At 50.2% G+C, this 9,323-nt stretch overlaps 1 long non-coding RNA gene across 1 annotated transcript; it reads right to left on the reverse strand.

Moving 5' to 3' along the window:
- Positions 1-1,202: 1,202 nt before the first annotated feature.
- Positions 1,203-9,072, reverse strand: LOC144938645 (uncharacterized). The gene is made up of 3 exons (XR_013637868.1): positions 9,052-9,072; positions 1,465-1,549; positions 1,203-1,247 (listed from the first exon to the last, which is right to left on the reverse strand). It is a non-coding gene; the product is annotated as an uncharacterized LOC144938645 (long non-coding RNA).
- Positions 9,073-9,323: the final 251 nt, after the last annotated feature.

Here is a 9,323-nt window from a genome sequence, read left to right on the forward strand (position 1 = left end):
ATAATAATAAAAAATTTATATGCATTCCAAATAGAATTAAGCACATTCGTAGGTAGTGTACCACCCACAATGCCCCGCACAGACCGGCTGCCACTGCGGGACATACTTCATCGCGGCAACAGTAATGGATCGTTGGAAACGTGAAATAAGGATGAAGGAATGTATCATTTAGCGGCACTGCGATTGCACGGGGCTCCCGGGATTTAATGCGTATTTATCTCAGCGTGCGTGCTGCCTGCCAGCGCCTCTAATGAATTTGGTGCCCATTTGCGTCCCACGGTGAGATTGGCAGCAGCGCTATGGGAGGCGGAGGATTTACATTGTATGATCGAATTTAACCAGATGCTATATTCAGATAGAAAATGTCATTTGGTGGATGTTGCTTGGTGGCCCAGGGTGCTAATGTCTATGTCGGAGCACCTATCCCGTGCCGCGGAGATGTCTGGTTTGACTGTGGGCAGCAGCCACCGCCGGCTGCTCGAGCCACGGACTCTGAGTGGCCACGGGGAGTCGATGAGTCTCGGGCAGGTTTTCAGGTGACAGCACCAAACCACCAACCTCCCCTACCCCCCTCCCCGTCCCGTCAATTCCAAAGTTTTCACTTCACATATAACAATGATTATTTCATTCAACCTGGCCCAGATGTGAGAGAGATATGCATGAGAGATACTCAAATGTAATACCCTTTTTTCCTCTCTCTCTCTCTCTCTGTAATGTTTTTTTAAGGAGCTGATACAAGCCGCGCGATAGTGGCAATGTCATGCACGATTTGCTATTTTCCATGCACTTGAACCAAAAGTGGGGAGCCGGGGCTAGCATTCCATCAGGGTGAAGGATTCATCAGTGTCATGCAATTAGAGGGGGGTACGGAGATGCCACCGGTGCAGGACAGAGGGAGACCCAGGGAGAGATGGGAGGATGCGGTGGGGCGAGATACGAGAACCGTGCATTGTGAGTCGAGAATAGGAGCGCGTTGGGAGTGAAAACCCCGGCAGCAGCTGGGCCCCTGCTATCGTGGGATTTGTAGCTGAGAAGAAAACAAATGTCACGGGATCATTTGGGAATGATGAGAACAATTTGTCAATGGTATGCTGCCCTTCAAAGGGCTGAACAAAGGAACATCTCAGGGTGCCGGATCTGGGCTTTGAAAACGATGTGGGCAGCAAACAGCTCACTGGAGCTGTGTGGTGGCCTCTGGTGTCCGCAGGCTTGCGAGCGGTCGAGCGTGGTGGGCCGACTCGTACCATCTGACGAACGTTCATTTACATTCACGACATTCCCATTAATGAATGCAACTTTTAATTCGTTCAATGAGAAAAAAGTTAACGAGAATGGGTTTTTATCACGAGGCACGAATTTTATGGCATTCGTCATCAAGCGTGTGGGGCCGAAGGCTGCGCGGGGTTCAGCCGCCCTGCGGGGAGGGCCCACGGCCCCTGGGATGAGAATCAGCGCCTCACTTACCGGGTGGTGCGCGAGACCTCGCGGTGGGGCTCTGTTGTCTGAAGCGCACGCTCGAGGCCGCGTGTTTTCACCTCGTAACCTCGCGCTCCGAGCACAATGAGAAAACAATTACGCACGGAATCTCATCTTGCATGCAAATTTTTTTCAAGTAAAAACTATCATTGGTTGTACGAATAAATGCAAAGTATCTCGAGAACAGAATACAAAATTGGGTCTAGACACATACAAAGACAAAGATCCCTCGTATAGCCTTAACATACTGTTGGGGCAAGTGCTGTTAGCGAGCACCTATGAAGGTCGGCACGGCACACGAGGGGGTGGGTGGCCAACACTACGCCCGGTTGTCTACCTCGTGGTGATGTTTACACACCGCACCTACTAATTTGAGGCTGAGTCGACCTAGGAGAGGCCCAGGACCGGTTCAGATAATCGTCACTGGTATTGGCCGTGAGCGGGAATCGAACTCGGGTAACTCGGTTTGTAGCGCAGCGCGCTAACCGCTACATTACCGCTCCCCGCACACACACACACAGACATATACACACACAACAACAACCGCCGGTGCCTTTCCTGGTCTCAGACTCTGTATCGCCTTTAGTACTTGAACAGATGGCACCTCAGCCAGCCACTCACATGGGGTGACTACTTCTTCCAATATTTGAGGCACCACGGCCTTAGCAGGGTTATCCCCACTTTGCCCCACGATGCTTTCCAGGTTGAGGGATTTCCCCTCCCCAAGATCTCAGAAATGCTCAGCAAATCGGCAAACCGGTTCCTGGAGGTTGGAGATTAGATCAACTTTCTTTCCCCTAATGATGGTGATAGGTGTGGCACTATAAGTTACTTTTTTGATGGAATTAAAGAGTGATTTGTGTTCGCAGGCCACCGAGGCAGATTCCATATCCTCAGCAACCCATGACCACCAACCATCCTTGCAGCACCTCGCGGCTCTCTGAACCTCCGAGCGAAGGCTGCGGTAAGCCTCCTCATTTTCCGACGTGGGATGCTCTAGACGATGAGAGTGGGCCTGTTGCTTTTTCTCAGCCAGCTTGACCACCTCCTCTTTCAGCCAGGGTCCCTGGGGAGGTCTGGTGCCAGACGGTAACGCTGTGATGAGCAGTGCCATGGGAGAAGTTGTTTTGCTGGACACACACATGCGCATTGGCCACGACCAACCTTTGTGCAAGGTGGTCACCCGTCCAAATGGTGGTTATATTACCCAGGCTCCACTCGGATTAGCTTCTGAGAAGTGGCAAGTTCATAGGCGTAGCACCACTGTGCAAAGGTTCGTCTCCAGATGATATTCGAACACAAATACGTTGTTATTTAATGGGGGGGGGGGTGAATCTCGGCTCCCGAAGCGAGTCAGAATTTGCGTCTGGCCCATGTGAGATGGAGCGTCGCAGGAACTGGAGACCTCATCGCCAATGTCACGCACAGCGTGCGAAGCGCGGCGCAGCAAATGTTTTTTTCAAGTTGTTTATCAACAGCCACAGGGGGACGCTATTATTTACGATGTTGATTGTTAACTCGCTCAAACGAGAACTAAGGCTGACCTTCCCCTCCCCCTCACAAATGCAATTCTTACAAAGCCCACTCTCTCTCTCTCACGTTGTTGCAGCAATAATTTGATAATAAACAAATAAGATTCCACCAACGAATGCAAAGCGGAGGCATGCGGAGGATTGGGCCGTGGAGCGAGAACAGATTTCGTTTAGCAAAACTTCTCTTTAAAAATAAAGTGCCAATTATGTTAACGATACTTTGGGGCGAGCAATTCAGATTGTCTGCAAAGGGATACGTTTACTAGCAATGCTGAGGAGAGAGAGAGAGAAAACGTAAAGATGAGAAAATATATATATATATGCGTCGTGTCTTTTGTGTAACAGCCCCAAAAAAACTTTGGAGCCCCTTTGCCGCAGGCGTGGATCCATCTTGAGCACTCAAAGTCAAAGCTCCACTTGTGTAAAGGCTCCGGAGCGACAGCTACAAATCTCGCTTTGATGTCACAACCGGCGACGAGATTAGAGTGACACGCAAAATCACTAGAATGAATCCACGGATTGGACGCGATGGGAGGGAAGATTCGTCTGTGTGTGGACCGAGTTCACATCCATCGCTCGCCGGACCCCGGCTATTGTGAAATTTCTTGTTACAGTGTTTCACACATTGGCTTTGACACGAACATTTTTTTTATGTGTTTTTAATATATATCTTTAGCCTGCCCAAAAAGGCATTTTTTCACTCTGCGATTTTGGTTTACATTTTAAAACATCGAACAAAAGGCCGTCTGGAAAGGTGCAGACCTGCAATAATAATAGTAATTTTATAGAGAGTAATTCATGCAAATTGCATCCCACAACGCTGCACAACAATTATCTAGTCCCTTACACAGATCATACAAAAACAAACCCCTACTTACTTAGGAAATCAAAAACTAAAAACGTAAATAACGAGAGACAAAAATACACATAGCGAAAAAAATCACGGAGAAAATAAATTTAAACAAATAATGTCTTGCTCATGTCACTGCTGACGAAACGGCCTGAACTGTAGCCTCTCTCGAGCAGACCGCTGTTGCACGCCGGCCAAGAGGTCTTCAAATGTGGGAATGCCCCACACTTCACCCCACCGCTTGCGAGCTGCCCATCGACGTGCCGTGGTGTAGACATTCGCACTGCTGGGTGGACAGATGTGTCCAGAGGATGGGGGACGATTAAAAGCATCGTAGTTCCAGCTGCCGCGCCGGAAGATCGAATCGAACCAGCGAATGTCAAGTCCAGTACGCTGCCGACCAATGGCAAATGCTGAACTAACAATGCACACTAATGTGGGCGTTCACTACAGACGGTGCTGCTTTGGTAAATGATTCGATGGGGCGCGTTCTGAAAAATGTTGACAACAATGCAAGCATTTCATCTCGGGAGTACACAGGGTGAAGAAGCAGCAGGGGAGATTGCCGCTCGTCATTGAAAAATGCAGAGGCCATCCAAAAGGGGGCAGCAATCAACTGTGTTTGTCAAAAATGCGGCCGTAAAACGTGAGCAGACAGCCCTGGCGCGTTGCTGCTGCTCTCCGTACAAACGCAGCGCCTGCTGTGCGCACGTGCTGATGCAGAGTTTGTGTTGCGGCCACCGCGGCGTGCAGTAGACAGCACTCGGCTTCACGGTGCCCTCTCCCTTTCTCTCGCAGTGATAAGAAGAGGCGCCCGCACGGAAGATGCCTTTGCAGGCGCTTTCAAACGCCGCTTTCAAAACGGGGAGACACCGCAGCGTTAGCCGTGTCAAGTTAAACCGCGGGTCTGCTCTTGCGTAGCGGGCAGACGGCGAACACGGAGAGCTCGGATAAATATCCGCAATTGCGAGAGACGCTGAAAAATGTTTGGTGCGAATTGGCCGCAAATGGGAAGCGTGCGAATAACTCAACGCAAGTAGGCGATCCGTCTTGCTCCACTGGCGACGCGACATGAGCGGCTGTTTATCCTTCTAAGCAGAATAATAAAAAATCTAATTATTTACCGTCGATCAATCAAACACTTGAGAACCACTTTGTTCTTTTCTCACCACGTTTTATGTCACTGTTGTTCGCAAGGTTCCGTGGTAATGTATGAACGTATATAACGTTGACGCCTGCCGAAGAGCTGCGCCCGAATTTGGGACATGTTGTGGCTGCACTCATCACCACGTGGCAGAGCTTTATTTTAGGAGACGGATTTAAATTGTCAGCGGCGCTCTCTGTTCAGGCGTCCGTCCCATCATCGTTCAAAATACACACATCCTGAAAGCAGTGCTCGTTATGTGCTGATGCTGCTGCTGCTGCATTGGCAGTACTGCACGAGCGCAATTGACGGACAACTCAAACAGCTATAAACACTGCGGCTTTAAAAGGAAATGTATATATATACACTTGGCATGCTCTATGTTTTATGAAGGAGAAGGACCATTGCCCAAAAACACGTCACCTGTTATATATTTTTATTTGAAGACCACAGTGTTAATGGCGACTGTGTTGAGATGACAATTTGTTTACGTCTGCCACTGCATACAATCAAGAAGAGAGCATGATTTCATTAAAATACACCAATGAATATAGTCATAAGTCGGTGCTCCGGCTTCATAGTGGAGCATGTTAACCGCTGCACCACCACTCCACTCCTGGAATCTTTACTGTATTAGTAAAAAGTATAATTTCCGAATGTAATTTATTTACAATTTTTAACGTCGATTCCCCTCCCCCCCACTGCGATTTTGCTAGAATCGAATGCACAAAGGAAGAAAATGAGCATCCACATGAAAAGGAACGCGGTGGAATCTTCGTGCCGTGTGAGTGTCTGCGTGTGACGGCCTGGAAGCGTCGCGGTGTGAAGGCGAAACCGCCAGGGAAGATAATGAAACGGTGGAATTGTTGCAGTCCGATTCATTTCAAAAACTCCCAATTTATCTGCATTCAAAAGCCATGCAAACAGAAGACAAAAGAGTGGGAAATGGCCAATTTGATACGGTGTGCATATTCGCGGTGCTTTCGTACGTGACCCACTCCAATTGGCGAAGCCAGTGGAGCATTTCAACTCCGCCACTTTGCACTCGCACACACACACACATATACATATAATAACTAGCCCTGCAGGGCGGTAGCCTCGACACTGCGAGCGGTGCGCGGCGTCCCTCCACACACACACCGCCAGCTACGCTCCGTGACAGCTGCACCACTCACGGGAGGGTGGTGGAAGGCAGCTGACACCGCACCAGAACTGGGCAGGACGTACCCCCCCCCCCCCCCTTTGCCGCTGTGTCGCGGTTAACGCGCTACGCTTGGAATCCAGAGGGCACCGGATCGAGTCTATCTCCCGGCGCGGCAGCTAAAAGAATGGGAGCAAGTTTTTTTAATCCACACCTCCCTCCGGCCCCGCCCTTGCTGCTTCTGTCCACCCAGCAGCGTCAATTGACTCACCACAGTCAGTCGATCGGCAGGTTGCGTATTGGTGGGGTAGAGTGTGGGTCCGGCCAAGTGGGCATTAAGAAGCAGCTCCCTCTTAGCGTAGGCCCTGTTGTAAGCAGTGGCGTGAGCGACGATTTGCACGGCTGCGCATTTACTACCCAGGCCTGTGGATCTGGGGCGAATGACACATTTGCATTTCTTTTTCTCCATGTGACCTGCTAAAACTCGACAGCAGAGGCCTTACAGCATGACGAGCTAGTAGTGTTTATAGAACACACAGCGAGTGTAAGGGTACAAGTGCATCTCTGCACCACCCTGGCCAGATGTCTTGGGAGAATTGGTAATACCGACACTTCACCCCACCATCATCACACGCAAGGGCCTGCGACGGACCCGTTTGCAGTGCCCTGCTGTGTGGACGGAATGAGGCGATGGGGGTTAAGAAACTCGCCCCCATCGCTGCAACTGTTGCGACGGGAGATGGAGTCGAACCGTTGCGCTCTCTGGATTCCAAGTCAAGAGCTGACCATTTTACCACCGTGGCAGCATTCACCAAATAAATAAAAAGCAGGATCTCTTTACGTAAAAGTACGTGTGAGGATCTGTGTTGTAAGAGTCGCGTATTGTTAGGCGAGTCAGGTTGCTTGAGTTTGGCACGTAACAAAAACATTTCGAAAGTTTTCATTTTTAAAAATCCCATTATTTTTCGAGCTTGCGGCGTGACCTGCCAGATGTACAAAATAACCTTTGCATATTTCCTCATGCGTATAAATCTCATGGCCTGGGTATCATTTACTTTTGGTCTTTGCAAAACAAACACTCCCGATTGGAAAGTTGCAGCGTTCGCCTGGACACCGCCCCACACTCAGCCCCAAAACATCAAACACGTGGAGACGGCCACCTCGTAAAATATGCAACAGGGAAAGGAAAAACCATGGCAACATCGGGGGACAATAACAACAATAGACATCCACACGTGCATTTGGTCCGATGGAAAATGAGAGAATGTAATGAGTGTCGTGTGATGGTTATCGGGGGGAGGAGGAACACAAGGAAACTCTCCCTCTCAAACCGGCGAGTGGGGCAACTTCGCAAATCATTGCAATGAATTCAACAGATGCCGATGAAATCGCTTGACAATGAAATGCTGGACGGCTTGCAAGTGTTCGCGGGCGCGAGCTTCAACGGCAACTGCCGAGTTCAAAAGCCGGGCAAAGTTGGAGTGCCCGCCGGTCACTCCTCAAAGTCGCGGCCCGCAAGCCTCGCGCCTCTGCGCCGTGCGGCTGCTGCCGTCTCGCGAAGTCTCTCGCGGCCCCCCCCCCCCCGCACGCCCTGAGAAGCCACGGGGGGGGGGGGGGGCAGAATCGTGGAATTGCAGCGAGCGTGATTTGGTCACAGATTTCGCTTCGGCCAATGCCCATAAAAGTATTAAATAATGCACATTTACAGCCCGTTGACAGTACCCCGCTGCTGCCGCTGCTGCTGCTGCTACTGCTGAATAAATGGCTGTCCCATGCAGTGTCGATCCTGCGAGTTGTTTGACCATACTTCCCCTTGGCACTGCTCACAGTGCGGGTTGACGAGTGATACAGAACGTTGGCGAGCCCTCTCTACTGGCACCAGTGCTGTCCCAGTCAACGTCAATTACAAGCGCACGAGTGTGCCACTGATTGAGATGAATGCAAAACTGCTGCTCGAACCCAGATTCAATTAGCTGCACCTGGCGAGGAAACAGAATTGTAATTAAAGTTTTTTTCTATCTCCAAACGTGATTAGGGCCCTTGCTTATTCATGGACAGAGACTGGAAATATAGTCGAGTTTAGAGTGCGCATCGGACTCAATGTGTCACGAACACCGGCCACGTTGTCTGCTATATACTTTTACGGCTACAGTGTTCATGGCAAATGCCTTGCGCGTGTTATTTTCACTTTGTGCACCACTGCCAGCACAGAATCACCAAACTATTTGTTCCACATGACAGACGGATCGATGCACATATTGCTCAGACACAATGTGAGAATGTAAAATATTATCCAGTGAAAAGTAATTTCGTATCATTTCCGGCCCTCGTCTAACAATTGTTTTATAAAGGACGATACCTCGGTGGACACCCTCTGCGTTGCACACCTATACAGGCCTTTGCCTATCCACTGCTGGATGAAAGCCTCCCCAAGTCATCGCCACCTTTCGCGATCTCCGCCCTGCGTGTGCAGTTGTGTCTCGTGTCATCGTCGTCATCGTCATCACCGCCACCACCATCGTTGGGTGGCTTAAACCCAGATTCTAACTCTAGATCCAAGCAGGGCCGGCTCGGTGTTCAGTCATCATGAACCCGCCTTAGCCGCGTGACCACCTCTTGAAGCTTTTTTTTTATGTGGAAGAAAACCGCACGTCACGTTTCATCATACTTCAGCACGCTGGTGAGTCAGTGCAGGTTAGCTAAGGGAGCACTTGACACGGATGTCAGCCATAACCCCGAATCAAACTCGCGTGCTCACGTGCGAACTGCAGTGCGCCAACCAAGTGCACCACCGCTCCAAAAGTGGAACGAAGTTTTTTGGGCAGTAAATAAAACGGCGATGTACTTGGGCCGATCAAAGGAAGCATCACATACAAGCATCTCTTATCAGCCGCTGCGATGTGTTTACCTCTAGGAGCCGCAATTCTTTACCGGCGCTCAGGGAGATGGGACGTTCTCAACCTCTTGATTTCATAGTTTATATTCGAGGGGCGATTCAAGCCGAGAGCTCTCGCCACCACAAAAAAACATCATTCTTCTTCAGCACGCGGTCGCACCCGCGGTGTGCGCACGGGCACGGCGAGCGAGCCGTTTCGTTGTACACCAACAATAAATAAGAACAACCTGCTCCGTCGCGCACACGTACGGCTAACGGAGGCGAATATCTCACCGCGGAATCGT

This window comes from Lampetra fluviatilis, chromosome 22 (assembly GCF_964198595.1).
Source record: "Lampetra fluviatilis chromosome 22, kcLamFluv1.1, whole genome shotgun sequence".
Classification (NCBI taxonomy): Eukaryota; Metazoa; Chordata; class Hyperoartia; order Petromyzontiformes; family Petromyzontidae; genus Lampetra; species Lampetra fluviatilis.